Here is a 5,675-nt window from a genome sequence, read left to right as displayed (position 1 = left end):
TGGATATTGGCTGAGTGTCAGGAGGTAAGTCTATGGAGAACTCTATCTCTCTATCAGGTGGTACTCCAGGAAGATCTTCAGGGAAAACATCTGGAAATTCACACACTACGGGAACAGCTTCTAGATTTAACTTAGTTGCTTGAGTATCCTTCACCAAAGCCAAGTATCCATGACAACCCTTCCTTAGTAACTTGCTAGCTCTTAGTGCTGAAACGAGATTATATGGTGCCCAACTTTGCTCTCCTTGAAACGAGAAAGGTGACTCTCCGGGTATCTCAAATCTCACTACTTTGTTATGACAGTCTACAGTAGCATGACGAGAGGCTAACCAATCCATACCCAAAATTACATCAAAATCAACCATATCTAGAGCTATCAAGTCTACCAATAGCTTCCTACCCCCAATAATTATCTCACAAGAACGGTACACCAATTCAGCTAACATAGACTCCCCAAGAGGGGCAGAGACAGTCAACTTCTCCTCCAAAGGAGAAGAACATTTGTTAAGTTGAGAAGCAAACAACAATGAGACAAAAGAGTGTGTTGCTCCAGGATCAAACAAAACATGAGCAGCTCGTGAACATACAGAGAGTGTACCTGTAACCACTGCATTAGATGCATGAGCATCTTGACGAGTCAAAGCAAAGACTCGAGCTTGACCTCTCCCTGCCTGTCCCTGACCTCTGCCACCGGGTCCTCTTCCATTCTGCTGAGACCCTCCATGACCACGACCAAAAGAAGAGCCAACCTGCCTCACAGGTGCTGCGGGAGACTGAGAAGATGCTACATTCGCTCCTGCTGGAGCTAAAGCAGGACAATCCCTCCTAACATGACCTGAACGACCGCACTGATAGCACACCCTATTATCTCCAAAACAAGTTCCAGAGTGGAACCTACCACAAGTAGGGCATGGTGTAGCTCTAGCACCAGAATGTCTCTGAGGGGTAACAGACCGTGAAGACCTACCAAAATCAGATCTGCGATTTTGCACGAAGCCTGAAGAATGGCCACTAGAAGCATTCCCAGATACCACTGTCCTTGACTGCCCCTGGTGACGAGGTGTAAAACCACTGCCTTGACTCGAATGAGTACCCTGAGATCCCTCAAAGCGCGGCCTCTTCTGTGAATTCTGTGTAGCATTCCCCTTCTCCTTTTGTCGCTGCTCAACCAGAAGTGCCAAACTCAATACCTCGGAGAAAGTGGAAGATTTAGACCCAACTACAGATTTAAACAAATACTCTTTGAGTCCTCTGACGAACCTCTTGACACGCTCCTCCTCTGGAAGAGGATAGGGAACATATCTAGATAGATGGGTAAAATGAGCACTGTACTCAGAAACTGTCATGCCCTCAGCTTGTTCTAGCCTCTCAAAATCACGAACAAAGCCATCTCTAACACTCTGTGGAAGGAAGCGGTTCATGAATTCCGCCGAAAAATCAGCCCATGTCCATGGAGGTGATCCCACTGGTTTCGCACGAGTCAAGCCATCGTACCAATCACGTGCTACACCCTCTAGCTGAAATGATGCCAACTCCACTGCCCGTGTATCTGAGCATCCCAATGCCCTCCATAGCCTCTCCAAAGCATCAATGAATCGTTGTGGCTCATCGCTTGTACCAGATCCACTAAAAGTAGGGGGTTTCAGCTTCATAAAATCAATCAGTGTGACTGCAATCCCCTGAGTAGCCCCCACCAATTGCTGCCCTCTCGCTCCAACCTCTGTCTGTTGCCCAGTAACCATCTGAAGTTGCTGTCCATCACCAAGTGTTTGCTCAGCCTCATTTGTTATTGGCTCATTGTCTGAAAGATCTATCGCTCCTAGAGTTCCTCTTCTTCGTCTAGGAACTTGAACATTGAATACATTAGCAACAAACCTGCGCTCGCCAGCCCTGGTTGCCCCTCGCCTGCCCCCACCACGACTTCCAACAAGATCCCTCAGAGGAGGGTCATCAGGTTGGGGAATAGCATTGCGAGAAGTCGTCGCTCTAGTAGCACCCCTAGTCTTTGGTGGCATCCTCACCTAAGAATGAGTAGACATAGAATGTAAGACAAGACATTGATTCAAATGAAGGAATAGACTCGAAGCAAACAATTGAAAGAGACACAATGACTATCATGAGGAGTTAATAGCATCTTGGAAGTAAGTTGTGCCGCGGTTCACAATTTACTAGCAAGATTCTATTACCACCTCATGTCTGCAGCTAATAGGACCTAAAACCAAGGCTCTGATACCAACTTTGTCACGATCCAAAAATCCCAAGCCGTGACCGGCGCACGGACTATCGCCCCAAGTCCGGCAAGCCTTTTACACATAACCCGTTTATAACCAATTCACCAACATAAATACGTCCGCATAAATTTTAAAAAAAAAAAAAAAAAAAAAAACGACAGAGTCTCCTCTGTATTTCTGTAATCTCAAAATAACATAACCTGCTAAATAATATTCTCCAAATCCATAATTTCAGGAAAAGGTACAAAACCAAAATTCGACGCTCAGCGTCAACTTTTAAAATAAAACAATGTCGTCAACCCCAAACTAAAATCACCTATGACTCCCTATAGCTGCAGATAACTAGAGTCAAAAGAAAATAAAATAGCAATGAGGCCACCAGCCAATGGAGGCCTACCAGCAAGACAACTGACAATCTGAATCCAGGAACAGCCTGCTACTCAGCTGCTGAAGAATCTGTGGATAAAATAATAAAGGGGTAAGTCACAAAGACTTAGTGAGGATTTAACAACCACCATGAACAGGAAAGGGGAAACATATGAAGCACGAGTTTTTTTTCACTATCAGTTCAGAGTGGATAACATATATAATATTAATAAAATTAATAAGCATCAATTCAAATAAGAGATGATCAAACTGTCAGGTTTATAAATAACTGTTTCAATGAAACTGAATAAAAAAATTCATGTCAGTCATGTGAAAGAATTTAAAAATCAGAAATATAATTTAATAGGGTCACACATGTAGAACCGTGAGGCGGCTCCATCTCGTTGATAGCCCTCTCCTCCTAAGGGATGGCCTATCCGATAGGGGCGGCTCCATCTAACGGATAGCCCTTTCCTCTCTCGTATCACATGTCGAATCGTATTACCGGGGGAAGCTACATCTCGTTGATAGCCCTCTCCGTGCACTGGCGGCTCCATCTAACGGATAGCCCTCTCCTCCCGGAATCAATCTAACTAGGTGCACCTAGGCCGTTACCTCCGTTAACGGCTACGGGGTTCTATCAAGGATCCCCAAAACCGTTTTCTCAAATCAGTTCAAGTCTCATCAAGAGTCTCAAAATCAACTTTCCAAGTTCATAATCTCAGTTTCACATAATTTCCAAAATCAAAGTAATATAAATTGTTTTCTCATGTCAGTTCAGAATCAGACTCAGATCATTTTCATAAAACCAGCTTTCAGATAATTCACGAATTGTAAAGCATGTTTCCCTAATTTAAATAAATATGCAATATGCTAAAATAATCAAATCATCAGTTGTATAATTATTAAAAGTAAGTCACAGTGATTGGAAAATCACTCACAGCTATAACGAGCCAACTGGATCGTCCTCAGAAATTTCGCGACAACCCAACGAACCTTCACCCGTCGAATCTGAATCACCAAAATTAAATTTCAACCTTCAGCAACTATAATCTTATGTCGTACTACCCGTGAGCAACTACAGAAACCCCAATTATATACCGAAAGCCCTAAATAATTTTACCTTCATCTAACATACAGTACAATGCTAATCTCCAAATTTGTGGGTTGAGAAATATACCTTAAAGAAAATTAAACAATGCAACTTGAATGGCCAAGTACTCCTCTCTGCAACTCTGGTTTCCAAATATTATTCCCAAGGTCTCCCACGTGAATGCCAAAGCTTTCCAATTTGAATTCTTTCCAATATGAATGTGTATCTAATATGGTGGAATAACACTTCCTTCACTGTCACCTATCTCACGTGGGTACTGTAGGGTTCTTTTATTTGAAGAAGAATTGGAGTTGAAGGGAAAGAGATTGTCACAAGGTAGCGCACATGAGGAGAAGGATGGCGGCGAATTCAGAGAGAAAGAAATTGGGTTTCACTGTTTGCTAAAAGGGGTGTGTGGGGCTGCACGTTGCAATCTAATTTTAATTAGACAATTGTTTTTTTTTTCTCCTTTTTTTTCTAATCTCCTTTTTATTAAAACAAACCAAATTAATATTAAACGGTGCGTTTCAAATATCTTGTGTGGCGTGGTCTCTTTTGTTAGTAAATGGATCAACAAATTAATAATGAAAATAGTCTACCAACAAAGCAGGAGGTGGTAACCTCAAACCAAATACAATCATGATTAAGCAAACAACCTTTAGCTAGAGAATGTGCCACTCTATTTCCTTCCCTACCATTATGACCAACTGACAGAGAATTAAAACTCAATTGGAGGGATTTCATGTATCACAAGCCCCAAATAAGAATTAGAATCAGCTTTTGACCAATCATTAATCACCTGCAAGCAATCTGACTCAATAATTGATTAAGGAATATAACATATCCAAATCAACTTGTATTCCATTCCTAAATCCAATAGCTTCAGGTAGCATTGTTATCATATGAATAATAAATTAGAAAAATTCAATCTGGGGGCTTCTGTTGTGGTCGCCCTAAAAAGAACACTCGACCCAATGCTACTCAGGTGCCAAACGACCACACGATCAATGTCACTAAAGGTTGGTCAACCAGGGCGACAAGTATAAAACCTTAATCAATATCTGAACATGACTTCCATTCTTCTAACCAACTGCTAATTACAAATCTAAGTTGTTAGAATTGTAGTCAAGCTAACTGGACCAAGGTTAAACCGTTGTGCGATACTAGCAAGTGATTACCTATACGGTTGATCACATACAAGTATAAAAGGTGTGTCTTCCATTGTAAGTAACCCAAACAACTCATATTCTCTCTTATTGCTCTTCTTAGACTTTGAGATTTCTTTCTCTGATCTTAAAATTGACTTGAACATCAAAGTGTCTTTTGCGTGTATCTATCCCATTGTGCACATTTCTAGCACCACAACAACATCGACGTTCTCAATAAGATAGATAATGGTATGAACTACGAAAGGTGTCTATCGCCGCTTTCCTTTAGCACCACAACAACATCGACATTCTCAACAACATCAAACTTCATCAGAGGTCCATTTTACTAAAGTTCTTGGAAGATCAATAATAAAGAAACTTTGTTGTTTTAAAAATTAGGTCAAAATCACTCTAAAGTTGGATAAACTAATTTCAACTTCATTTCGCAAGAATTTGTTAATATAATCATTGTCTTAAAAAAATTGCACAAAAGTTTTGAAAATCCACGGATACTCAATTTTGTGGCGGTTTGTAACCCTCACAAAGTAACTAACCACAATTTTTTTTTCTTTGGGCAAAGATATAACTATTTTTTATTTTTTTTTTGTTTACTCATGGTATTCCCACCGCCGATAGTCATAAAACTAATTAATCCACTTGAGACTTAGATATTACATTAAGTGGGTAAGTCGCTCTAAGTAAATCTTTCTCCATACACACTGCCCAAATCGAACCCTGAAACCCTAGACTAAATTCTTAAAGAACTTAACTATCTAACAATTGGACCGGACTTTGTTGGTAACAATTGGGCCGGACTTTATTGGTATCGCTACTTATT

The 5,675-nt window shown here is 40.8% G+C and overlaps 1 long non-coding RNA gene across 1 annotated transcript; it reads right to left on the bottom strand.

Annotated features, from left to right (window-relative positions):
- Window positions 1–2,377: 2,377 nt before the first annotated feature.
- On the bottom strand, window positions 2,378–4,160 carry LOC130726721 (uncharacterized). The gene is made up of 3 exons (XR_009014957.1): window positions 3,777–4,160; window positions 3,538–3,607; window positions 2,378–2,686 (listed from the first exon to the last, which is right to left on the bottom strand). It is a non-coding gene; the product is annotated as an uncharacterized LOC130726721 (long non-coding RNA).
- Between the last annotated feature and the right edge of the window lie 1,515 nt (window positions 4,161–5,675).

The sequence above is a fragment of the Lotus japonicus genome, chromosome 6 (assembly GCF_012489685.1).
Source record: "Lotus japonicus ecotype B-129 chromosome 6, LjGifu_v1.2".
NCBI classification, from domain to species: domain Eukaryota; kingdom Viridiplantae; phylum Streptophyta; class Magnoliopsida; order Fabales; family Fabaceae; genus Lotus; species Lotus japonicus.
The sequence above is the reverse complement of the archived record's forward strand: the minus strand, read 5'-3'. Positions and strand labels throughout refer to the sequence as shown.